Source organism: Lithobates pipiens, unplaced genomic scaffold (assembly GCF_037356315.1).
Source record: "Lithobates pipiens isolate NorthernLeopardFrog02 unplaced genomic scaffold, aLitPip1_a1.2 Scaffold_23, whole genome shotgun sequence".
Classification (NCBI taxonomy): domain Eukaryota; kingdom Metazoa; phylum Chordata; class Amphibia; order Anura; family Ranidae; genus Lithobates; species Lithobates pipiens.
In genome coordinates, this window is record NW_027507785.1 from 308,527,217 (window position 1) to 308,552,730 (window position 25,514).

General features: G+C 47.4%; 1 non-coding gene and 5 pseudogenes across 1 annotated transcript; all 6 read right to left on the reverse strand.

Moving 5' to 3' along the window:
- Positions 1-7,161: 7,161 nt before the first annotated feature.
- LOC143928427 (5S ribosomal RNA) lies at positions 7,162-7,280 on the reverse strand (annotated as a pseudogene).
- A 5,441-nt stretch (positions 7,281-12,721) lies between these two features.
- On the reverse strand, positions 12,722-12,840 carry LOC143928814 (5S ribosomal RNA; annotated as a pseudogene).
- Positions 12,841-14,868: 2,028 nt separating this feature from the next.
- Positions 14,869-14,987, reverse strand: LOC143928461 (5S ribosomal RNA; annotated as a pseudogene).
- A 2,028-nt stretch (positions 14,988-17,015) lies between these two features.
- Positions 17,016-17,134, reverse strand: LOC143928450 (5S ribosomal RNA; annotated as a pseudogene).
- A 2,028-nt stretch (positions 17,135-19,162) lies between these two features.
- On the reverse strand, positions 19,163-19,281 carry LOC143928494 (5S ribosomal RNA). Its single transcript, XR_013262412.1, has one exon. It is a non-coding gene; the product is annotated as a 5S ribosomal RNA (ribosomal RNA).
- A 5,727-nt stretch (positions 19,282-25,008) lies between these two features.
- LOC143928769 (5S ribosomal RNA) lies at positions 25,009-25,127 on the reverse strand (annotated as a pseudogene).
- Between the last annotated feature and the right edge of the window lie 387 nt (positions 25,128-25,514).

Below are 25,514 nucleotides of genomic sequence, written 5' to 3' on the forward strand. Positions count from 1 at the left end.
CAGGTCACTGGATCAGCAGGAATGCAATCATGGGCAGCACAGTGGTGTAGAGGTTAGCACTCTCGTCTAGCAATAAAACAGTCGCTGGTTTGAATCCCAACCACAACACTACCTGCCTGGAGTTTGCATGTTCTCCCTGTGCCTGCGTGGGTTATCTACAGGTACCATGGTTTCCTCCTACACTCCAAAGACATGCAGGTAGTTTAATTGGCTTCTGTCCAAAAATTGGCCCTATTATATGAATGGGGACCTTGGAGTGGGGGCTCCTTGAGGGTAAGGACCAATGTGAGTGTGCAATGTACAGGGATAGGGACAATTGTAGACACTCACTTAGGATAGACAGGTGTCTTTATTCAACCTTACTAACTATGTGATAGCTTTGCCCTTTTAGAATCATAGACCTAATATGGCCATGTGGTCATAATAGGTCAATATGTCAAGAGCATCCCTGCTTCCTTGTACACAAGCATATGTGGGGAATCTCATGCCTGCAGCTCATTGGGCCAACAGTATGGCTAACTTCTGGGTTTGGGGTGCTTGTAGCAGAGGCATCAATAAACCCCATAGTTTATTGGTGATAATGACATCAACAATAAATCTCAGCATTTGTGTCAATGGCAGAAATAATAACCCACACACTTCGAGTTATATTCAGAGGCAGTAATACTAAAGACCCTTTATTAGTGTTAAGTGCTGAGGTCAGCAATAATTTGGTGGCAGTGGTAGCAATAATAACCCTTCATTATTGGAGCGATTGGCAGCAATAATAACCCACTCTTATCGGTGGCAGTGGCAGGAATAATTATCCCCCTTTTTTGGCAGCAGCAATAAATACCACCCTTTCATTGATTTTCATCTGGAACAAAAATGAACCCGCCTCTATTGGTGTTTAGTGGTTACTTACCTATACATATGCTCCCCCACTGTTATCTCCCTCCCTGATGATGTTGAACCAAAACTATACTATCCCCATCAGGAATAAAGGTCACTGCACCCCAGGGGCGGACTGACCAGTCGGTCACTCGGGCGCCGCCCGAGGGCCCGCAGACATTAGGAGCCCGGACTCGGCCATATGAGAGGCCACTTGCAGCGGCTGAATTACATGCCGCGATGTAGATGCTAACTGTGTGCTGATCCCCGTCGGCCCCTCCTTCCCCCGTCCATCCCAGGCCAGGTGCTTGTACTGTATGCATCGTGACATCACCTGACCTGGGACCGACGAAAAGAGTGGAGGGGCCGACGGGGAGCAGCGCGCTGTTAGAAGTGTCTCAGGACTCAGGCTCAGCATCCAGTGACTCGGTGAGTGAAGCCGAGACACCAGGGGGCCGCCACACGTGATGGGGGGGGGGGGGGGTACAGACAGATGCATTGGCCCCGGGTCCCTCCATCCCACAGTGTCCTCCTGGCTGTGTGCATGTCCTGTGTGCATGTCCTGTGTGCATGTCCCCCTGTGCTGTGTGCATGTCCCCCTGTGCTGTGTGCATGTCCTCCTGTGCTGTGTGCATGTACCCCTGTGCTGTGTGCATGTGCTGTGTGCATGTCCCCCTGTGCTGTGTGCATGTCCCCCTGTGCTGTGTGCATGTCCTGTGTGCATGTCCCCCTGTGCTGTGTGTATGTCCCCCTGTGCTGTGTGCATGTACCCCTGTGCTGTGTGCATGTCCTGTGTGCATGTCCCCCTATGTGCATGTCCACCTGTGCTGTGTGCATGTCCCCCTGTGTGCATGTCCCCCTGTGTGCTGTGTAAGTGTGTGTCCTGTGTGCATGTCCCCCTGTGTGCGTGTCCCTCCTGTGTGCGTGTCCCTCCTGTGTGCGTGTCCGTCTGTGCTGTGTGAGTGTCCCCCTGTGTGCATGTCCCCCTGTGCTGTGTGCATGTGTCCCCCTGTGTGCATGTCCCCCTGTGCTATGTGCACATCCTCCTGTGTACATGTCCCCCTGTGCTGTGTAAGTGTCCTGTGTGCATGTCCCCCTGTGTTGTGTAAGTGTCCTGTGTGCATGTCCTCCTGTGCTGTGTGCATGTCCTCCCGTGTGTGTGTCCTCCCGTGTGCATGTCCTGTGCTGTGTGCGATTCCCCCTGTGTGCTGTGTAAGTGTCCTGTGTGCATGTCCTGTGCTGTGTGCATGTCCCCCTGTGCTGTGTGCATGTCCTCCTGTGTGCGTGTCCTCCTGTGCTGTGTGCATGTCCCCCTGTGTGCTGTGTAAGTGTCCTGTGTGCATGTTCTGTGCTGTGTAAGTGTGTGTCCTGTGTGCATGTCCCCCTGTGTGCGTGTCCCCCTGTGTGCGTGTCCTCCTGTGTGCGTGTCCTCCTGTGTGCATGTCCTCCTGTGTGCATGTCCTCCTGTGCTGTGTGTGTGTCCTCCTGTGTGCGTGTCACTCCTGTGTGCGTGTCCGTCTGTGCTGTGTGAGTGTCCCCCTGTGTGCATGTCCCCCTGTGCTGTGTGCGTGTCCCCGTGTGCATGTCCCCCTGTGCTGTGTGCATGTGTCCCCCGTGTGCATGTCCCTCCTGTGTGCATGTCCCCCTGTGCTGTGTTTACGTCCTCCTGTGTGCATGTCCCCCTGTGCTGTGTGCACGTCCTCCTGTGTACATGTACCCCTGTGCTGTGTAAGTGTCCTGTGTGCATGTCCCCCTGTGCTGTGTAAGTGTCCTGTGTGCATGTCCCCCTGTGCTGTGTAAGTGTCCTGTGTGCATGTCCTCCTGTGCTGTGTGAATGTCCCCCTGTGCTGTGTGCATGTCCCCCTGTGCTGTGTGCATGTCCCCCTGTGCTGTGTGCATGTCCTCCTGTGCTGTGTGCATGTCCCCCTGTGCTGTGTGCATGTCCCCCTATGTGCATGTCCCCCTATGTGCATGTCCCCCTGTGCTGTGTGCATGTCCCCCTGTGTGCATGTCCCCCTGTGTGCTGTGTGCATGTCCTGTGTGCATGTCCCTCTGTGTGCATGTCCTCCTGTGCTGTGTAAGTGTGTGTCCTGTGTGCGTGTCCCCCTGTGTGCGTGTCCCCCTGTGTGCATGTCCTCCTGTCTGCATGTCCTCCTGTCTGCATGTCCTCCTGTCTGCATGTCCTCCTGTGCTGTGTGCGTGTCCTCCTGTGTGCGTGTCCCTCCTGTGTGCGTGTCCGCCTGTGCTGTGTGAGTGTCCCTGTGTGCGTGTCCCCGTGTGCATGTCCCCCTGTGCTGTGTGCATGTGTCCCCCTGTGTGCATGCCCCTCCTGTGTGCATGTCCCCCTGTGCTGTGTGCATGTCCCCCTGTGTGAGTGTCCTCCCGTGTGCATGTCCCCCTGTGTGCATGTCCTCCTGTGTGCGATTCCCCCTGTGTGCTGTGTAAGTGTCCTGTGTGCATGTCCTGTGCTGTGTAAGTGTGTGTCCTGTGTGTGTGTCCTCCTGTGTGCGTGTCCCCCTGTGCTGTGTGCATGTCCCCCTGTGTGCTGTGTAAGTGTCCTGTGTGCATGTCCTGTGCTGTGTAAGTGTGTGTCCTGTGTGCATGTCCCCCTGTGTGCGTGTCCTGTGTGCATGTCCTCCTGTGCTGTGTGCATGTCCTCCTGTATGCGTGTCCCTCCTGTGTGCGTGTCCGTCTGTGCTGTGTGAGTGTCCCCCTGTGTGCATGTCCCCCTGTGCTGTGTGCATGTCCCCCCTGTGCTGTGTGCATGTGTCCCCCTGTGTGCATGTCCCTCCTGTGTGCATATCCCCCTGTGCTGTGTGCACGTCCTCCTGTGTACATGTCCCCCTGTGCTGTGTAAGTGTCCTGTGTGTGTGTCCCCCTGTGTGCATGTCCCCCTGTGCTGTGTAAGTGTCCTGTGTGCATGTCCTCCTGTGCTGTGTGTGTCCCCCTGTGTGCATGTCCCCCTGTGCTGTGTGCATGTCCCCCTGTGCTGTGTGCATGTCCTGTGTGTATGTCCCCCTGTGCTGTGTGCATGTCCCCCTGTGCTGTGTGCATGTCCCCCTGTACTGTGTGCATGTGTCCCCCTGTGTGCATGTCCCTCCTGTGTGCATGTCCCCCTGTGCTGTGTGCATGTGTCCCCCTGTGTGCATGTCCCTCCTGTGTGCATGTCCCCCTGTGCTGTGTGCACGTCCTCCTGTGTACATGTCCCCCTGTGCTGTGTAAGTGTCCTGTGTGCGTGTCCCCCTGTGTGCATGTCCCCATGTGCTGTGTAAGTGTCCTGTGTGTATGTCCTCCTGTGCTGTGTGTGTCCCCCTGTGTGCATGTCCCCCTGTGCTGTGTGCATGTCCCCCTGTGCTGTGTGCATGTCCCCCTGTGCTGTATGCATGCCCCCCTGTGCTGTGTGCATGTCCTGTGTGCATGTCCCCCTGTGCTGTGTGCATGTCCCTCTGTGCTGTGTGCATGTCCCCCTGTGCTGTGTGCATGTCCCCTGTGTGCATGTCCCCCTGTGCTGTGTGCATGTCCCCCTGTGTGCTGTGTGCATGTCCTGTGTGCATGTCCCCCTGTGTGCTGTGTAAGTGTCCTGTGTGCATACTCCCTCCAGTGTCCCCCCCTGTGTGTGTGCGTTCTCCCTCTGGTGTCCCCCTGTATGTATGTTCTCTCTCCAGTGTCTCCCTGTGCAGGTTTGGCTTGAGTGTGGAGACCAAGGGGGCCCCATGATCTTCTGTTGCCCGGGGGCCCCATGAGTTGTCAGTCCGCCCCTGCTGCACCCCAAAAGGCAGTGCATCATTACAGTGGAACGCACTACTGCTACTCTGCATTGTCCTAAAACCTCTGAGATAGCCCATGGGGATGCCTACACTGCGGGACAATGTACAAAATGTTGGCAACTATGCAGTTAGGACCTCATGGGCTACAAAAGAAAGTTCCAGGGACTGCCACTTCAACAGCCCTGCACTAGGATTCCACAAGCAAATAATATTGCGTTCCGCACACCTCCTCATGACCACTCTGTGGGTAAATGCAGCTTGATGTGGTGGGCAAAAAACACATGGAGTCCAATGAAGTAACAGGAATATATTGTCTCATAAGTCCAACAATGCAAACAGACTGGGTGGGAAGGCTACCTGGGCGGGAACCAGGGCAGGACTTACCATTGGGCTTGACTGGGCTCAAGCCCATGGGCCCCGCAGGCCCTGCCGAGATACATAGCCGAGTTTACACGGTTTGGCTCCACTCACAGTCATGCCCAGCCCCGCCCTATGATGGACATAATACAGGGACTGGGTGTGACTGTGAGCCGAACCAAGTACACTCAGCTACTCTCGGCTCCGCTTGGGACTGTGAGAGGACCCGAGAGCCGCTGAGAGCTGCCAAGAGGACCCAAGAGCCGCTGAGAGCTGCCAAGAGGGCCCGAGAGCCGCAGAGAGCCGCCGAGAGCTGGCAAGAGGACCCAAGAGCCGCTGAGAGCTGCCAAGAGGGCCCGAGAGCCGCAGAGAGCCGCCAAAAGCTGCCAAGAAAGGACCCGAGCGCCATTTTTATACTTCAAGACTGCAATGACAAGGCTGCAAATGACACTGGGGCAAGGCTGCAAATGACAAGGCTACACTGACAAGGCTGCAATGACACTGGACAAGGCTGCAGATGGATGGGCAAGGCTGAAGATGGACATGGATAAGGCTGCATTGATGGACATTTAAATGTAAGTTTTTTTTCCTTAAAATTCCCTCCTAAACTTGGGGTGCATGTTATACGCGTGTTATACGCCAATAAATACGGTAATGTATAGAAGGTAGGGCCCGAAAGTGACTCAAGCCCAAGGGCCCCCACCACCCTAAGTCCTGCCCTGCATGGTGGTATTTGATCACCTCAGCGGTTTTTATTTTTTGTGCTATAAACAAACTATTGACGTCGTCCCATGCACAAGCGGCCTGCGCGCCCTCTGAGGGGCGCACGTGGCGCTCTCTGTGATCAGCAAGTCTATGAGACTCGCTGGATCACAGATCGGAGTAAGGGGTCGATCCCGACCCCTTACCACGTGACCAGCTGTCAGCCAATGACAGCAGATCATGTGATGACAACAGAGCCGGTAATGGGCTATTTTTCCTCCTCACGCTGAAAAAAAAACCCGATCACCGGCGGCCATGAGAGGGACATCAGTCCCTCTCACGGCGAGCTGGCGCCAGCTCACCAGTGCCCACCTGCCCCGTGCCAGTGCCGCCCATCAGTGCCCACAGTGCCACCCATCATTGCCTAAACAACACTGCTGCACCTCAGTGCCACATATCAGTGTCCATCAGTGTCATTTACTAGTGCCCATCAGTGCCGCCCATCAGTGTCCATCAGCGCCACCTATCAGAGCCACGTATCAGTGCCACCTATCAGTACCCATCAGTCCCATCCATCATTGGTACCCATCAGTGGTACCCATCAGTGCCACCCATCAGTGCCGCCTTATCTGTGCCCATCAGTGCCGCCTTATCTGTGCCCATCAGTACTGGATTATCTGTCCCCATCAGTGCCACCTTGTCTGTGCTGCCTTAACTGTGCCTATCAGTGCCCACCAGTGCAGCCTATCAGTGCCCACCAGTGCCGCCTATCAGTACCCACCAGTGCCGCCTCATCAGTGCATATCAATGAAGGACAAAAATGACCTGTTTGCTAAATTTTATAACAAACTATTAAACATGATTTTTTATTTATTTGCATCTTTTTTTGTTTGTTTAGCAAAAAAAACTCCCAGCTGTAATTAAATACCCCCAAAAGAAAGCTCTATTTTTGGGGAAAAATGATAAACATTTCATTTGGGTACAGTGTAGCATGACCGCGCAATTGTCATTCAAAGTATGACAGCGCTGAAAGCTGAAAAATAGCTTGGGCAGGAAGGGGCTGAAAGTGCCCTGTAGGCAAGTGGTTAAGGCAGCCAGGCTTTTCTTATCTGTTTTGTTTCCATGGTTACCAAAGCTTCTAACTACAGTGGGAGGTGACAAAGCTGACAACCCCATGATCAGCCAAAATATTATGACCACCCCATGAAAAAAAAAATCTTTTTTGAAAAACCAAAAAATAATAATTTCATTTAGAGAAAGAGAGAGAGAAGAAAGAAAGTGCATTTTTGAAAGAAGGGGTGAGAAAAGGGAAGTGGGCTTATAAAAAGTGGGGGCTGGGCAGGGGTGATTTTGGAGGAGCTAGGTGTGCTGGAGGATTTGCAGAGCGCTTTACGTAAAAATGAATGTAAAAAGAGGCATAGAGGAGAGTGACCCTTGCTGGAAGAAAAGCAAAAGCAAAAGCAAAAGCCTACAGCACCTGGTTTTCCCAGGCGGTCTCCCATTCAAGTACTAACCAGGCCCGACCCTGCTTAGCTTCCGAGATTAGACAAGAGCGGGCTCATTCAGGGTGGCGTGGCCGTAGGCAATGACAAGGCTCTCTTTCAAGCCTCTTGTACTTGTCACCGGCAGCCTGGCTCTGCCTTTTATTATTAAGTGTTCTTGCATAGCAAGACCACTTACTGTTATTAGTGGGAATGCTTTAGCAGTCCCACTATTGTTATTCATTTTTTTATTTATTAATCATCATCTTTTTATTATTATTCCGTAGGTTTTTTGGCTCTGCGGAACTTCTGCATACTTTCAGCTATTAAAGCCATTTAACTTTTAAAATGTTCAGCTTTTCAGTTGATGATGGGATGTCTTCAACTTTTTTTCTACTATTTATACTTTTCAAAATATTAAGCTTTTTAACATTTTTTTTAACATTGAAGTCAATGAGAGCATGTTTAAAATCTGTAAAATCTTCCTCCACTGCCAAAAGTTTCAGCTCCTTCATACTTTCACCTACAGACGCCAAACAAACTTTAAAATGTTCACAAAATATTCAGCTATCTGGCTATATCTTTTCAGTTTGATATCTTTTAGAGTTTTTGTGAAAAAGCTGTTTAAGTTTAGTGATCATTTCAGAAAATTTCATTAAATTAACCACTAGAGATCCACGCAATAGCCAAATGACGGCTACAGCGCGGACCTGCTTTGCCGGGACTACGTCTATTGACGTCGTCCTGTGCACGAGCGGTCTGCACGCCCCCTGAGGGGCACACGCGGCGCTTTCTGTGATCAGCGATTCTATGTGACTCGCTGGATCACAGATTTGTAATAAGGGGTCGATCCCGACCCCTTACCATGTGACCAGCTGTCAGCCAATGACAGCTGATCGTGTGATGACAACAGAGCCGGTAATGGGCTATTTTTCCTCATCACGCTGAAAAAAAAAGCCGATCACCGGTGGTCGTGAGAGGGACATCAGTCCCGATCATGATGAGCTGGCGCCAGCTCACCAGTGCCCACCTGCCCCCTGCCAGTGCCACCTATCAGTGCCCACAGTGCCACCCATCAGTGCCCTCAGTGCCCACAATCTGCCTCAACAACACTGCTGCACCTCAGTGCCACATATCATTGCCCATTAGTGTCATTTACCAGTGCCCATCAGTGCCGCCGATCAGTGTCCATCAGTGCCACCTATCAGTACCCATCAGTCCCATCCATCATTGGTGCCCATCAGTGGTACCCATCAGTGCCGTCTTATCTGTGCCCATCACTATTGCATTATCTGTCCCCATCAGTGCCACCTTATCTGTGCTGCCTTAACTGTGCCTATCAGTGCCCACCAGTGCCGCCTATCCGTACCCACCAGTGCCGCCTCATCAGCGCATATCAATGAAGGACAAAAATTACCTGTTTGCTAAATTTTATAACAAACTATTAAACATGATTTTGTTTTTTTTGCATCTTTTTTTGTTTGTTTAGCAAAAAACTCCCAGCTGTAATTAAATACCACCAAAAGAAAGCTCTATTTTTGGGGAAAAATGATAAACATTTCATTTGGGTACAGTGTAGCATGACCGCGCAATTGTCATTCAAAGTATGACAGCGCTGAAAGCTGAAAAATGGCTTGGGCAGGAAGGGGCTGAAAGTGCCCTGTAGGCAAGTGGTTAACCACTTCAGGACCGCCGTATTGCCAATGTACGTCAACACAATGGCACAGGCAGGCACAATCACGTAGATGTACGTGCCTGCCTTCCAGCGGGTGGGGGGTCCGATCGGACCCCCTCCCGTTGGATACGACGGTCCGCTTCGCTCCAGGAGCGCTCCGTGATGAGGGGATGGCCGTTGGTTTTTGGCCACCCCCTCTGGATCGCTCCTGGCCAATGAGAAGCTTCCTCCCACTGTGTATTGTTTACACAGGAAGGAGGAAGTGATGTCATTCTCCTCGGGGCGGTCTTTTTGACCGGACTACGAGGAGAAGACTAATAGTAAGTGTGCACCAACACTACACTGACATGTAGGTACACACAGGCACACAAACCCCCCCCGATCCCCCCCCGTTCCCCCCCCGATCGCCCCCCGATCCCCCCCCGCCCCCCCTCCCCCCCAGTCACAGTGTCACTGATTGCATTGATCATTTCTTTACTGATCAATGCATTCAGTGTCAGTTGTGACAGTAAAAACTGTCAGGACAGTTAGTGTTAGGTCCAGGGTAGCCCCCTATCACCCCCCAATAAAGATTTAACCCCCTGATTGCCCCTAGAGTTAACCCTTTCACCCCCTTTTGCCAGTGTCACTAAGCGATAATTTTTCTGATCGCTGCATGTGTCGCTAGGTAGCTAGTTATTTTTTTAGGTTCACCGCCAGGTTTTTATATCGCTAGGTACCCCGATATACTACCCAATAATGGTTTTAACCCCCTGATTGCCGCTAGTTAACCCTTTCACCCCCTTTTGCCAGTGTCACTAAGCGATCATTTTTCTGATCGCTGCATGTGTCGCTAGGTAGCTAGTTATTTTTTTAGGTTCACCGCCAGGTTTTTATATCGCTAGGTACCCCGATATACTACCCAATAATGGTTTTAACCCCCTGATTGCCGCTAGTTAACCCTTTCACCCCCTTTTGCCAGTGTCACTAAGCGATCGTTTTTCTGATCGCTGCATTAGTGTCGCTACAGTCGCTAGGTAGCTAGTTTTCTTTTTAGGTTCACCGCCAGGTTTTTATAGCGCTAGGTACCCCGATATACTACCCAATAATGGTTTTAACCCCCTGATTGCCGCTAGTTAACCCTTTCACCCCCTTTTGCCAGTGTCACTAAGCGATAATTTTTCTGATCGCTGCATCAGTGTCGCTAGTGTCGCTAGGTAGCTAGTTATTTTTTTAGGTTCACCGCCAGGTTTTTATAGCGCTAGGTACCCCGATATACTACCCAATAATGGTTTTAACCCCCTGATTGCTGCTAGTTAACCCTTTCACCAGCAATCACAGTATAAGTGTCACTGGTGACGCTGGTTAGCCAGTTAGTTATTTAGGCTCCCCGTCAGGTTTTTATATAGCGCCAGGGACCCCCATATACTACCTAATAAAAATTTGAACCCCCTGATTGCCCCTAGTTAACCCTTTCACCACTGATCACCGTATAAGTGTTACGGGTGACTCTGGTTAGTTTGTTTTTTATAGCATCAGGGCACCCACCATTTATTACCCAATAAAGGTTTAACCCCCTGATCACCCGGTGGGTGATATCAATTAGGTTTTAGGGTCAGGGTCTGCGTCGCCCCAGGCAGCGCTAGGTTAGTGCCAGTACCGCTAACACCCACACGCAAAGCATACACCTCCCGTAGTGCTATAGAATCTGAACAGATCAATATCTGATCTGATCAGATCTATACTAGCGTCCCCAGCAGTTTAGGGTTCCAAAAAACCGCATTGTTAGCGGGATCAGCCCAGATACCTGCTAGCACCTGCATTTTGCCCCTCTGCCCAGCCCACCCAAGTGCAGTATCGATCGATCACTGTCACTTACAAAACACTAAACACATAACTGCAGCGATCGCAGAGTCAGGCCTAATCCCTGCCATCGCTAACAGGTTTTTTGGTAGCATTTTATATTTAAATCCGGAAGGCAGTGCTTGGTTTTCGGGGTCCCGTACGTGGCTAGGCTCCCAAAAAGTCCCCCACATGTGGTATTCCCGTACTCGGGAGAAGCAGCAGAATTTATTTTGGGGTGTAATTTGACTTCTGCCCATAGCATGTGTGAGCAATATATCATTTAGTGACAACTTTGTGCAAAAAAAAAAAAAGTTTGTAATATTCCCGCAACTTTTGGCAAAATATAAAATATTCCATGGACTCAATATGCCTCTCAGTAAATAGCTTGGGGTGTCTACTTTCCAAAATGGGGTCATTTGGGGGGGTTCTGTGCTATTTTGGCATTTTATGGCCTTCGAAACTGTGATAGGTAGTGAGGAGTTAAATCAAAAATTTGCACCCTTAGAAATCCTGAAGGTGGTGATTGGATTTCGGGGTGCCGTGCGCGACTAGACTCCCAAAAAGTCCCACACATGTGGTATCCCCGTACTCAGGAGAAGCAGAAGAATGTATTTTGGGGTGTCATTTCACATATGCCCATAGCATGTGTGAGCAATATATCATTTAGTGACAACTTTGTGCAAAAAAAAAAAAGTTTGTAATATTCCCGCAACTTGTGGCAAAATATAAAATATTCCATGGACTCAACATGCCTCTCAGTAAATAGCTTGGGGTGTCTACTTTCCAAAATGGGGTCATTTTGGGGGGTTTTGTGCTATTTTGGCATTTTATGGCCTTCGAAACTGTGATAGGTAGTGAGGAGTTAAATCAAAAATTTGCACCCTTAGAAATCCTGAAGGTGGTGATTGGTTTTCGGGGTGCCGTGCGCGACTAGACTCCCAAAAAGTCCCACACATGTGGTATCCCCATACTCGGGAGAAGTAGCGGAATATATTTTGGGGTGCAATTCCACATATAACCATGGCATGTGTGAGCAATATATCATTTAGTGACAACTTTTTGTAAAAAAATTTTTTTTTTTTTTTGTCATTATTCAATCCCTTAGGACAAAAAAAAAAAATATTCAATGGGCTCAAAATACCCATCAGCAATTTCCTTGGGGTGTCTACTTTCCAAAATGGGGTCATTTGGGGGGGATTTGTACTGCCCTGCCATTTTAGCACCTCAAGAAATGAGATCGGCAGTCATAAATTAAATGCTGTGTAAATTCCAGAAAATGTACTCTAGTTTGTAGACGCTATAACTTTTGCGCAAACCAAAAAATATACGCTTATTGACATTTTTTTTACTAAAGACATGTGGCTGAATAAATTTTGCCCTCAATGTATGACTAAAATTTAGTTTATTCGATTTTTCTTATAACAAAAAGAAGAAAATATCTTTTTTTTTCAAAATTTTCGCTCTTTTTCCATTTATATCACAAAAAAAAAAATCGCAGAGGCAATCAAATACCATCAAAAGAAAGCTCTATTTGTGGGAAGCAAAGGACGCAAATTTCGTTTGGGTGCAATATTGCATGACCGCGCAATTACCAGTTAAAGCAGCGCAGTGCGAAATTGCAAAAAGACCTCTGGTCCTTAAGGTGTTTATTGGTCCGGAGCTGAAGTGGTTAAGGCAGCCAGGCTTTTCTTGTCTGTTTTGTTTCCATGGTTACCAAAGCTTCTAACTACAGTGGGAGGTGACAAAAGCTGACAACCCCATGACCAGCCAAAATATTATGACCACCCCATGAAAAAAAAAAATCTTTTTTGAAAAACAAAAAAATAATAATTTCATTTAGAGAAAGAGAGAGAGAAGAAAGAAAGTGCATTTTTGAAAGAAGGGGTGAGAAAAGGGAAGTGGGCTTATAAAAAGTGGGGGCTGGGCAGGGGTGATTTTGGAGGAGCTAGGTGTGCCGGAGGGCTTTCAGAGCGCTTTGGGTAAAAATGAATGTAAAAAGAGGCATAGAGGAGAGTGACCCTTGCTGGAAGAAAAGCAAAAGCAAAAGCCTACAGCACCTGGTTTTCCCAGGCGGTCTCCCATTCCAGTACTAACCGGGCCCGACCCTGCTTAGCTTCCGAGATTAGACGAGAGCGGGCTCATTCAGGGTGGCGTGGCCGTAGGCAATGACAAGGCTCTCTTTCAAGCCTCTTGTACTTGTCACCGGCAGCCTGGCTCTGCCTTTTATTATTAAGTGTTCTTGCATAGCAAGACCACTTACTGTTATTAGTGGGAATGCTTTCGCAGTCCCACTATTGTTATTCATTTTTTTATTTATTAATCGTCATCTTTTTATTATTATTCCGTACGTTTTTTGGCTCTGCGTAACTTTTGCATACTTTCAGCTATTAAAGCCATTCAACTTTTAAAATGTTCAGCTCTTTCAGTTGATGATGGGATGTCTTCAACTTTTTTTCTACTATTTATACTTTTTAAAATATTAAGCTTTGTAACATTTTTTTTAACATTGAAGTCAATGAGAGCATGCTTAAAATACGTAAAATCTTCTTCCGCTGCCAAAAGTTTCAGCTCCTTCATACTTTTACCTACAGACGCCAAACAAACTTTAAAACGTTCACAAAATATTCAGCTATCTTGCTATATCTTTTCAGTTTGATATCTTTTACAGTTTTTGTGAAAAAGCTGTTTAACTTTTGTGATCATTTCAGAAAATTTCATTAAATTAACCACTAGAGATCCGCGCTATAGCCGAATGAAAGCTACAGCGTGGACCTGCTTTGCCGGGACGACGTCTATTGACATCGTCCCGTGCACGAGCGGCCTGCGCTCCCCCTGAGGGGCGCACATGGTGCTCTCTGTGATCAGCGAGTCTATGAGACTCGCTGGATCACAGATCGGAGTAAGGGGTCGATCTTGACCCCTTACTACGTGACCAGCTGTCAGACAATGACAGCTGATCATGTGATGACAACAGAGACGGTAATGGGCTATTTTTCCTCCTCATGCTGAAAAAAAAGGCTGATCACTGGCGGCCGTGAGAGGGACATTAGTCCCTCTCACGGCGAGCTGGCGCCAGCTCACCAGTGCCCACCTGCCCCGTGCCAGTGCCGCCCATCAGTGCCCACAGTGCCACCCACCAGTACCCACAATCTGCCTAAACAACACTGCTGCACCTCAGTGCCACATATCAGTGCCCATCAGTGTCATTTACTAGTGCCCATCAGTGCCGCCTATCAGTGTCCATCAGCGCCACCTATCAGAGCCACGTATCAGTGCCACCTATCAGTACCCATCAGTCCCATCCATCATTGGTACCCATCAGTGGTACCCATCAGTGCCACCCATCAGTGCCGCCTTATCTGTGCCCATCAGTGCCGCCTTATCTGTGCCCATCAGTACTGGATTATCTGTCCCCATCAGTGCCACCTTGTCTGTGCTGCCTTAACTGTGCCTATCAGTGCCCACCAGTGCAGCCTATCAGTGGCCACCAGTGCCGCCTATCAGTACCCACCAGTGCCGCCTCATCAGTGCATATCAATGAAGGACAAAAATTACCTGTTTGCTAAATTTTATAACAAACTATTAAACATGATTTTTAATTTTTTTTGCATCTTTTTTTGTTTGTTTAGCAAAAAAAACTCCCAGCTGTAATTAAATACCACCAAAAGAAAGCTCTATTTTTGGGGAAAAATGATAAACATTTCATTTGGGTACAGTGTAGCATGACCGCGCAATTGTCATTCAAAGTATGGCAGCGCTGAAAGCTGAAAAATAGCTTGGGCAGGAAGGGGCTGAAAGTGCCCTGTAGGCAAGTGGTTAAGGCAGCCAGGCTTTTCTTATCTGTTTTGTTTCCATGGTTACCAAAGCTTCTAACTACAGTGGGAGGTGACAAAAGCTGACAACCCCATGATCAGCCAAAATATTATGACCACCCCATGAAAAAAAAAATCTTTTTTTGAAAAACAAAAAAATAATAATTTCATTTAGAGAAAGAGAGAGAGAAGAAAGAAAGTGCATTTCTGAAAGAAGGGGTGAGAAAAGGGAAGTGGGCTTATAAAAAGTGGGGGCTGGGCAGGGGTGATTTTGGAGGAGCTAGGTGTGGTGGAGGGTTTGCAGAGCGCTTTACGTAAAAATGAATGTAAAAAGAGGCATAGAGGAGAGTGACCCTTGCTGGAAGAAAAGCAAAAGCAAAACCCTACAGCACCTGGTTTTCCCAGGCGGTCTCCCATTCCAGTACTAACCGGGCCCGATCCTGCTTAGCTTCCGAGATTAGACGAGAGCGGGCTCATTCAGGGTGGTGTGGCCGTAGGCAATGATAATGCTCTCTTTCAAGCCTCTTGTACTTGTCACCGGCAGCCTGGCTCTGCCATTTATTATTAAGTGTTCTTGCATAGCAAGACCACTTACTGTTATTAGTGGGAATACTTTAGCAGTCCCACTATTGTTATTCATTTTTTTATTTATTAATCGTCTTTTTTTTATTATTATTCCGTACGTTTTTTGGCTCTGCGTAACTTTTGCATACTTTCAGCTATTAAAGCCATTCAACTTTTAAAATGTTCAGCTCTTTCAGTTGATGATGGGATGTCTTCAACTTTTTTTCTACTATTTATACTTTTTAAAATATTAAGCTTTGTAACATTTTTTTTAACATTGAAGTCAATGAGAGCATGCTTAAAATACGTAAAATCTTCTTCCGCTGCCAAAAGTTTCAGCTCCTTCATACTTTTACCTACAGACGCCAAACAAACTTTAAAACGTTCACAAAATATTCAGCTATCTTGCTATATCTTTTCAGTTTGATATCTTTTACAGTTTTTGTGAAAAAGCTGTTTAACTTTAGTGATCATTTCAGAAAATTTCATTAAATTAACCACTAGAGATCCGCGCTATAGCCGAATGAAAGCTACAGCGCGGACCTGCTTTGCCGGGACGACGTCTATTGACATCGTCCCGTGCACGAGCGGCCTGCGCTCCCCCTGAGGGGCGCACATGGTGCTCTCTGTGATCAGCGATTCTATGAGACTCGCTGGATCACAGATCGGAGTAAGGGGTCGATCTTGACCCCTTACTACGTGACCAGCTGTCAGCCAATGACAGCTGATCATGTGATGACAACAGAGACGGTAATGGGCTATTTTTCCTCCTCATGCTGAAAAAAAAGGCTGATCACTGGCGGCCGTGAGAGGGACATTAGTCCCTCTCACGGCGAGCTGGCGCCAGCTCACCAGTGCCCACCTGCCCCGTGCCAGTGCCGCCCATCAGTGCCCACAGTGCCACCCACCAGTACCCACAATCTGCCTAAACAACACTGCTGCACCTCAGTGCCACATATCAGTGCCCATCAGTGTCATTTACTAGTGCCCATCAGTGCCGCCTATCAGTGTCCATCAGCGCCACCTATCAGAGCCACGTATCAGTGCCACCTATCGGTACCCATCAGTCCCATTCATCATTGGTACCCATCAGTGGTACCCATCAGTGCCACCCATCAGTGCCGCCTTATCTGTGCCCATCAGTGCCGCCTTATCTGTGCCCATCAGTACTGGATTATCTGTCCCCATCAGTGCCACCTTGTCTGTGCTGCCTTAACTGTGCCTATCAGTGCCCACCAGTGCAGCCTATCAGTGGCCACCAGTGCCGCCTATCAGTACCCACCAGTGCCGCCTCATCAGTGCATATCAATGAAGGACAAAAATTACCTGTTTGCTAAATTTTATAACAAACTATTAAACATGATTTTTAATTTTTTTTGCATCTTTTTTTGTTTGTTTAGCAAAAAAAACTCCCAGCTGTAATTAAATACCACCAAAAGAAAGCTCTATTTTTGGGGAAAAATTATAAACATTTCATTTGGGTACAGTGTAGCATGACCGCGCAATTGTCATTCAAAGTATGGCAGCGCTGAAAGCTGAAAAATAGCTTGGGCAGGAAGGGGCTGAAAGTGCCCTGTAGGCAAGTGGTTAAGGCAGCCAGGCTTTTCTTGTCTGTTTTGTTTCCATGGTTACCAAAGCTTCTAACTACAGTGGGAGGTGACAAAAGCTGACAACCCCATGATCAGCCAAAATATTATGACCACCCCATGAAAAAAAAAATCTTTTTTTGAAAAACAAAAAAATAATAATTTCATTTAGAGAAAGAGAGAGAGAAGAAAGAAAGTGCATTTTTGAAAGAAGGGGTGAGAAAAGGGAAGTGGGCTTATAAAAAGTGGGGGCTGGGCAGGGGTGATTTTGGAGGAGCTAGGTGTGCTGGAGGGTTTGCAGAGCGCTTTACGTAAAAATGAATGTAAAAAGAGGCATAGAGGAGAGTGACCCTTGCTGGAAGAAAAGCAAAAGCAAAAGCCTACAGCACCTGGTTTTCCCAGGCGGTCTTCCATTCCAGTACTAACCGGGCCCGACCGTGCTTAGCTTCCGAGATTAGACGAGAGCGGGCTCATTCAGGGTGGTGTGGCCGTAGGCAATGATAATGCTCTCTTTCAAGCCTCTTGTACTTGTCACCGGCAGCCTGGCTCTGCCTTTTATTATTAAGTGTTCTTGCATAGCAAGACCACTTACTGTTATTAGTGGGAATACTTTAGCAGTCCCACTATTGTTATTCATTTTTTTATTTATTAATCGTCTTTTTTTTATTATTATTCCGTACGTTTTTTGGCTCTGCGTAACTTTTGCATACTTTCAGCTATTAAAGCCATTCAACTTTTAAAATGTTCAGCTCTTTCAGTTGATGATGGGATGTCTTCAACTTTTTTTCTACTATTTATACTTTTTAAAATATTAAGCTTTGTAACATTTTTTTTAACATTGAAGTCAATGAGAGCATGCTTAAAATACGTAAAATCTTCTTCCGCTGCCAAAAGTTTCAGCTCCTTCATACTTTTACCTACAGACGCCAAACAAACTTTAAAACGTTCACAAAATATTCAGCTATCTTGCTATATCTTTTCAGTTTGATATCTTTTACAGTTTTTGTGAAAAAGCTGTTTAACTTTAGTGATCATTTCAGAAAATTTCATGAAATTAACCACTAGAGATCCGCGCTATAGCCGAATGAAAGCTACAGCGCGGACCTGCTTTGCCGGGACGACGTCCATTGACATCGTCCCGTGCACGAGCGGCCTGCGCTCCCCCTGAGGGGCGCACATGGTGCTCTCTGTGATCAGCGATTCTATGAGACTCGCTGGATCACAGATCGGAGTAAGGGGTCGATCTTGACCCCTTACTACGTGACCAGCTGTCAGCCAATGACAGCTGATCATGTGATGACAACAGAGACGGTAATGGGCTATTTTTCCTCCTCATGCTGAAAAAAAAGGCTGATCACTGGCGGCCGTGAGAGGGACATTAGTCCCTCTCACGGCGAGCTGGCGCCAGCTCACCAGTGCCCACCTGCCCCGTGCCAGTGCCGCCCATCAGTGCCCACAGTGCCACCCACCAGTACCCACAATCTGCCTAAACAACACTGCTGCACCTCAGTGCCACATATCAGTGCCCATCAGTGTCATTTACTAGTGCCCATCAGTGCCGCCTATCAGTGTCCATCAGCGCCACCTATCAGAGCCACGTATCAGTGCCACCTATCGGTACCCATCAGTCCCATCCATCATTGGTACCCATCAGTGGTACCCATCAGTGCCACCCATCAGTGCCGCCTTATCTGTGCCCATCAGTGCCGCCTTATCTGTGCCCATCAGTACTGGATTATCTGTCCCCATCAGTGCCACCTTGTCTGTGCTGCCTTAACTGTGCCTATCAGTGCCCACCAGTGCAGCCTATTAGTGGCCACCAGTGCCGCCTATCAGTACCCACCAGTGCCGCCTCATCAGTGCATATCAATGAAGGACAAAAATTACCTGTTTGCTAAATTTTATAACAAACTATTAAACATGATTTTTAATTTTTTTTGCATCTTTTTTTGTTTGTTTAGCAAAAAAAACTCCCAGCTGTAATTAAATACCACCAAAAGAAAGCTCTATTTTTGGGGAAAAATGATAAACATTTCATTTGGGTACAGTGTAGCATGACCGCGCAATTGTCATTCAAAGTATGGCAGCGCTGAAAGCTGAAAAATAGCTTGGGCAGGAAGAGGCTGAAAGTGCCCTGTAGGCAAGTGGTTAAGGCAGCCAGGATTTTCTTATCTGTTTTGTTTCCATGGTTACCAAAGCTTCTAACTACAGTGGGAGGTGACAAAAGCTGACAACCCCATGATCAGCCAAAATATTATGACCACCCCATGATAAAAAAAATCTTTTTTTGAAAAACAAAAAAATAATAATTTCATTTAGAGAAAGAGAGAGAGAAGAAAGAAAGTGCATTTTTGAAAGAAGGGGTGAGAAAAGGGAAGTGGGCTTATAAAAAGTGGGGGCTGGGCAGGGGTGATTTTGGAGGAGCTAGGTGTGGTGGAGGGTTTGCAGAGCGCTTTACGTAAAAATGAATGTAAAAAGAGGCATAGAGGAGAGTGACCCTTGCTGGAAGAAAAGCAAAAGCAAAAGCCTACAGCACCTGGTTTTCCCAGGCGGTCTCCCATTCCAGTACTAACCGGGCCCGACCCTGCTTAGCTTCCGAGATTAGACGAGAGCGGGCTCATTCAGGGTGGTGTGGCCGTAGGCAATGATAAGGCTCTCTTTCAAGCCTCTTGTACTTGTCACCGGCAGCCTGGCTCTGCCTTTTATTATTAAGTGTTCTTGCATAGCAAGACCACTTACTGTTATTAGTGGGAATACTTTAGCAGTCCCACTATTGTTATTCATTTTTTTTATTTATTAATCGTCATCTTTTTATTATTATTCCGTACGTTTCTTGGCTCTGCGTAACTTTTGCATACTTTCAGCTATTAAAGCCATTCAACTTTTAAAATGTTCAGCTCTTTCAGTTGATGATGGGATGTCTTCAACTTTTTTTCTACTATTTATACTTTTTAAAATATTAAGCTTTGTAACATTTTTTTTAACATTGAAGTCAATGAGAGCATGCTTAAAATACGTAAAATCTTCTTCCGCTGCCAAAAGTTTCAGCTCCTTCATACTTTTACCTACAGACGCCAAACAAACTTTAACCACTTTCAGACCGGACCATTTTGCTGGTAAATGACCAGAGGTCTTTTTACACTTTGGCACTGCGCTGCTTTAACTGGTAATTGCGCGGTCATGCAATGTTGTACCCAAACAAAATTTGCGTCCTTTTCTTCCCACAAATAGAGCTTTCTTTTGATGGTATTTGATTGCCTCTGCGATTTTTATTTTTTGCGATATAAACGTAAAAAGACCGCAAATTTTGAAAAAAAATGATATTTTCTACTTTTTGTTATTAGAAAAATCCAATAAACTCAATTTTAGTCATACATTTAGGCCAAAATGTATTCAGCCACATGTCTTTGGTAAAAAAAAAGTCAATAATTGTATATTTATTGGTTTGCGCAAAAGTTGTCACATCTACAAACTAAGGTACGTTTTCTGGAATTTACGCAGCTTTTAGTTTACGACTGCCTATCTCATTTCTTGAGGTGCTAAAATGACAGGGCAGTACAAAACCCCCCCAAATGACCCCATTTTGGAAAGTAGACCCCCTAAGGAAATTGATAAGAGGCATGTTGAGCCCATTGAATATTTTATTTTTTTGCCTCAAGCGATTGAATAATGACAAAAAAAAAATTTTTTTTTTTTTTTACACAAAGTTGTCACTAAATGATATATTGCTCACACATGCTATGGGCGTATGTGAAATGACACCCCAAAATAAATTCTGCTGCTTCTCCTGAGTACGGGGATACCACATATGTGGGACTTTTTGGGAGCCTAGCCGCGTACAGGGCCCCGAAAACCAAGCACCGCCTTCAGGCTTTCTAAGGGCGTCAATTTTTGATTTCACGCCTCACTACCTATTACAGTTTTGAAGGCCATAAAATGCCAAGATGGCACAAAACCCCCACAAATGACCCCATTTTAGAAAGTAGACACCCCAAGCTATTTGCTGAGAGGCATGTTGAGTCCATGGAATATTTTATATTTTGCCACAAGTTGCGGGAAAATTACAAACTTTTTTTTTTTTTTTTTTTTTTCACAAAGTTGTCACTAAATGATATATTGCTCATGCATGCCATGGGCATATGTGAAATGACACCCCAAAATAAATTCTGCTGCTTCTCCTGAGTACGGGGATACCACATATGTGGGACTTTTTGGGAGCCTAGCCGCGTACGGGGCCCCGAAAACCAAGCACCGCCTTCAGGCTTTCTAAGGGCGTAATTTTTTGAGTTCACTTCTCACTACCTATTACAGTTTTGAAGGCCATAAAATGCCAAGATGGCACAAAACCCCCACAAATGACCCCATTTTAGAAAGTAGACACCCCAAGCTATTTGCTGAGAGGCATGTTGAGTCCATGGAATATTTTATATTTTGCCACAAGTTGCGGGAAAATTACAAACTTTTTTTTTTTTTCACAAAGTTGTCACTAAATGATATATTGCTCACGCATGCCATGGGCATATGTGAAATGACACCCCAAAATAAATTCTGCTGCTTCTCCTGAGTACGGGGATACCACATATGTGGGACTTTTTGGGAGCCTAGCCGCGTACGGGGCCCCAAAAACCAAGCACCGCCTTCAGGCTTTCTAAGGGCGTTACAGTTTTGAAGGCCATAAAATGCCAAGATGGCACAAACCCCCCCCCCCCAAATGACCCCATTTTAGAAAGTAGACACCCCTAAATTTAGGGGTACACTAGTGAGACTAGGTAATAAATGGCGGGTGCCCTGAAACTATAAAAAAATAACTAACCAACCAGCGTCACCTGTAACAGTTATATGGTGATCACTGGTGAAAGGGTTAACTAGGGGGCAATCAGGGGGCTTTATGCGGTAGTATATGGGGGTCCCTGGCGCTATAAAAAGCTGCGGCGAACCTAAATACCTACCTGCCTAACTAGCGTCACCTGTGACACTAATACAGCGATCAGAAAAACGATCGCTTATTAGGCTGGGTTCACACTGGAGCGATGCGGGAATGCCACGAATGCGCGGCGGGTTCCCGCATCGCATGCCTCCCGGCGGCAGTTCACACTGCCCTATGCGAACTGCTGGGAGTGTCAGTGAAATGTTAATGACACCCCCAGATCAGTTCGCATATCGCAGTGCGATCTGCAAACTTGGATCGCATGGTGTGAACACCCATGCGATCCGATTCTGCTGCGGACCAAAAAAAGGGTCCCGTGCGAGTTTGCGGCGGGTGCGACACGAATTCAGCCATACTATCTGTATAGCTGAACTCGAATCGCACAGAGATCGGATGTGATTTGCACTGCAGTGCGGTGCGAATCACATCCGTTCTCATAAACCGCTGCAATGTGAACCCAGCCTTAGTGACACTGGCGACGGGGGGTGATCACGGGGTTAAACCTTTATTGGGGGGGTTAGGGGGGTACCTTAGAACTAAAGGGGGCTAACCCTAACTGCCCTAACAGTTATTAGTCACAAATGACACCTGCCGGGTGATCAGGGGGTTAAACCTTTATTAGGTAATAAATGGCGGGTGCCCTGAAACTATAAAAAAATAACTAACCAACCAGCGTCACCTGTAACAGTTATATGGTGATCACTGGTGAAAGGGTTAACTAGGGGGCAATCAGGGGGCTTTATGCGGTAGTATATGGGGGTCCCTAGCGCTATAAAAAGCTGCGGCGAACCTAAATACCTACCTGCCTAACTAGCGTCACCTGTGACACTAATACGGCGATCAGAAAAATGATCGCTTATTAGGCTGGGTTCACACTGGAGCGATGCGGAAACGCCGCGAATCCGCGGCGGGTTCCCGCATCGCATGCCTCCCGGCGGCAGTTCACACTGCCCTATGCGAACTGCTGGGAGTGTCAGTGAAATGTTACTGACACCCCCAGATCAGTTCGCATATCGCAGTGCGATCTGCAAACTCGGATCGCATGGTGTGAACACCCATGCGATCCGATTCTGCTGCGGGCCAAAAAAAGGGTCCCGTGCGAATTTGCGGCGGGTGCGGCGGGTGTGGCGGGTGCGGCGGGTGCGGCGAATGGCTGAACTCGAATCGCACAGAGATCGGATGTGATTTGCACTGCAGTGCGGTGCGAATCACATTCGTTCTCATAAACCGCTGCAATGTGAACCCAGCCTTAGTGACACTGGCGACGGGGGGTGATCACGGGGTTAAACCTTTATTGGGGGGGTTAGGGGGGTACATTAGAACTAAAGGGGGCTAACCCTAACTGCCCTAACAGTTATTACAGTCACAAATGACACCAATGCAAAAAAAAAAAAAAAAAAAAAAAAATGACATTGGTGTCACTGTGACTGGGGGGCAGGGGTAATTGGGGGGGTGATCGGGGGGTAAAGGGGGGGTGTGAGTGTGCCTGGCATGTTCTACTGTGTGTGGGATGTGTTGGTGCAACTCACTGATCCGCTCTCCTCCGTGTCGGAACGAAAAATACCGACACGGAGGAGAGAATACATCACTTCCTCTCCTGTGTTTACATTACAGGAGAGGAAGTGATGTCACCGGGGATTTCCATTCGTCGGGAGCGATCGCGAGGGGGTGGCCATGAATGAATGGCCGTCCCCTCGTCCGGGATCGCTCCCGAACGAAAACCGACCGCCGCAGGCACCGGGCGGGGGCCCGATCGGGCCCCCGACCCGCGGGAGGCAAAGGACGTACATGTATGTGCTTATGCCTGCCCGTGCCATTCTGATGACGTACATCGGCGTGCGGCGGTCGGCAAGTGGTTAAAACGTTCACAAAATATTCAGCTATCTTGCTATATCTTTTCAGTTTGATATCTTTTACAGTTTTTGTGAAAAAGCTGTTTAACTTTAGTGATCATTTCAGAAAATTTCATTAAATTAACCACTAGAGATCCGCGCTATAGCCGAATGAAAGCTACAGCGCGGACCTGCTTTGCCGGGACGACGTCTATTGACATCGTCCCGTGCACGAGCGGCCTGCGCTCCCCCTGAGGGGCGCACATGGTGCTCTCTGTGATCAGCGATTCTATGAGACTCGCTGGATCACAGATCGGAGTAAGGGGTCGATCTTGACCCCTTACTACGTGACCAGCTGTCAGCCAATGACAGCTGATCATGTGATGACAACAGAGACGGTAATGGGCTATTTTTCCTCCTCATGCTGAAAAAAAAGGCTGATCACTGGCGGCCGTGAGAGGGACATTAGTCCCTCTCACGGAGAGCTGGCGCCAGCTCACCAGTGCCCACCTGCCCCGTGCCAGTGCCGCCCATCAGTGCCCACAGTGCCACCCACCAGTACCCACAATCTGCCTAAACAACACTGCTGCACCTCAGTGCCACATATCAGTGCCCATCAGTGTCATTTACTAGTGCCCATCAGTGCCGCCTATCAGTGTCCATCAGCGCCACCTATCAGAGCCACGTATCAGTGCCACCTATCGGTACCCATCAGTCCCATCCATCATTGGTACCCATCAGTGGTACCCATCAGTGCCACCCATCAGTGCCGCCTTATCTGTGCCCATCAGTGCCGCCTTATCTGTGCCCATCAGTACTGGATTATCTGTCCCCATCAGTGCCACCTTGTCTGTGCTGCCTTAACTGTGCCTATCAGTGCCCACCAGTGCAGCCTATCAGTGGCCACCAGTGCCGCCTATCAGTACCCACCAGTGCCGCCTCATCAGTGCATATCAATGAAGGACAAAAATTACCTGTTTGCTAAATTTTATAACAAACTATTAAACATGATTTTTAATTTTTTTTGCATCTTTTTTTGTTTGTTTAGCAAAAAAAACTCCCAGCTGTAATTAAATACCACCAAAAGAAAGCTCTATTTTTGGGGAAAAATGATAAACATTTCATTTGGGTACAGTGTAGCATGACCGCGCAATTGTCATTCAAAGTATGGCAGCGCTGAAAGCTGAAAAATAGCTTGGGCAGGAAGGGGCTGAAAGTGCCCTGTAGGCAAGTGGTTAAGGCAGCCAGGCTTTTCTTATCTGTTTTGTTTCCATGGTTACCAAAGCTTCTAACTACAGTGGGAGGTGACAAAAGCTGACAACCCCATGATCAGCCAAAATATTATGACCACCCCATGAAAAAAAAAATCTTTTTTTGAAAAACAAAAAAATAATAATTTCATTTAGAGAAAGAGAGAGAGAAGAAAGAAAGTGCATTTTTGAAAGAAGGGGTGAGAAAAGGGAAGTGGGCTTATAAAAAGTGGGGGCTGGGCAGGGGTGATTTTGGAGGAGCTAGGTGTGCTGGAGGGTTTGCAGAGCGCTTTACGTAAAAATGAATGTAAAAAGAGGCATAGAGGAGAGTGACCCTTGCTGGAAGAAAAGCAAAAGCAAAAGCCTACAGCACCTGGTTTTCCCAGGCGGTCTCCCATTCCAGTACTAACCGGGCCCGACCCTGCTTCGCTTCCGAGATTAGACGAGAGCGGGCTCATTCAGGGTGGTGTGGCCGTAGGCAATGATAGTGCTCTCTTTCAAGCCTCTTGTACTTGTCACCGGCAGCCTGGCTCTGCCTTTTATTATTAAGTGTTCTTGCATAGCAAGACCACTTACTGTTATTAGTGGGAATGCTTTAGCAGTCCCACTATTGTTATTCATTTTTTTATTTATTAATCGTCATCTTTTTATTATTATTCCGTACGTTTTTTGGCTCTGCGTAACTTTTGCATACTTTCAGCTATTAAAGCCATTCAACTTTTAAAATGTTCAGCTCTTTCAGTTGATGATGGGATGTCTTCAACTTTTTTTCTACTATTTATACTTTTTAAAATATTAAGCTTTGTAACATTTTTTTTAACATTGAAGTCAATGAGAGCATGCTTAAAATACGTAAAATCTTCTTCC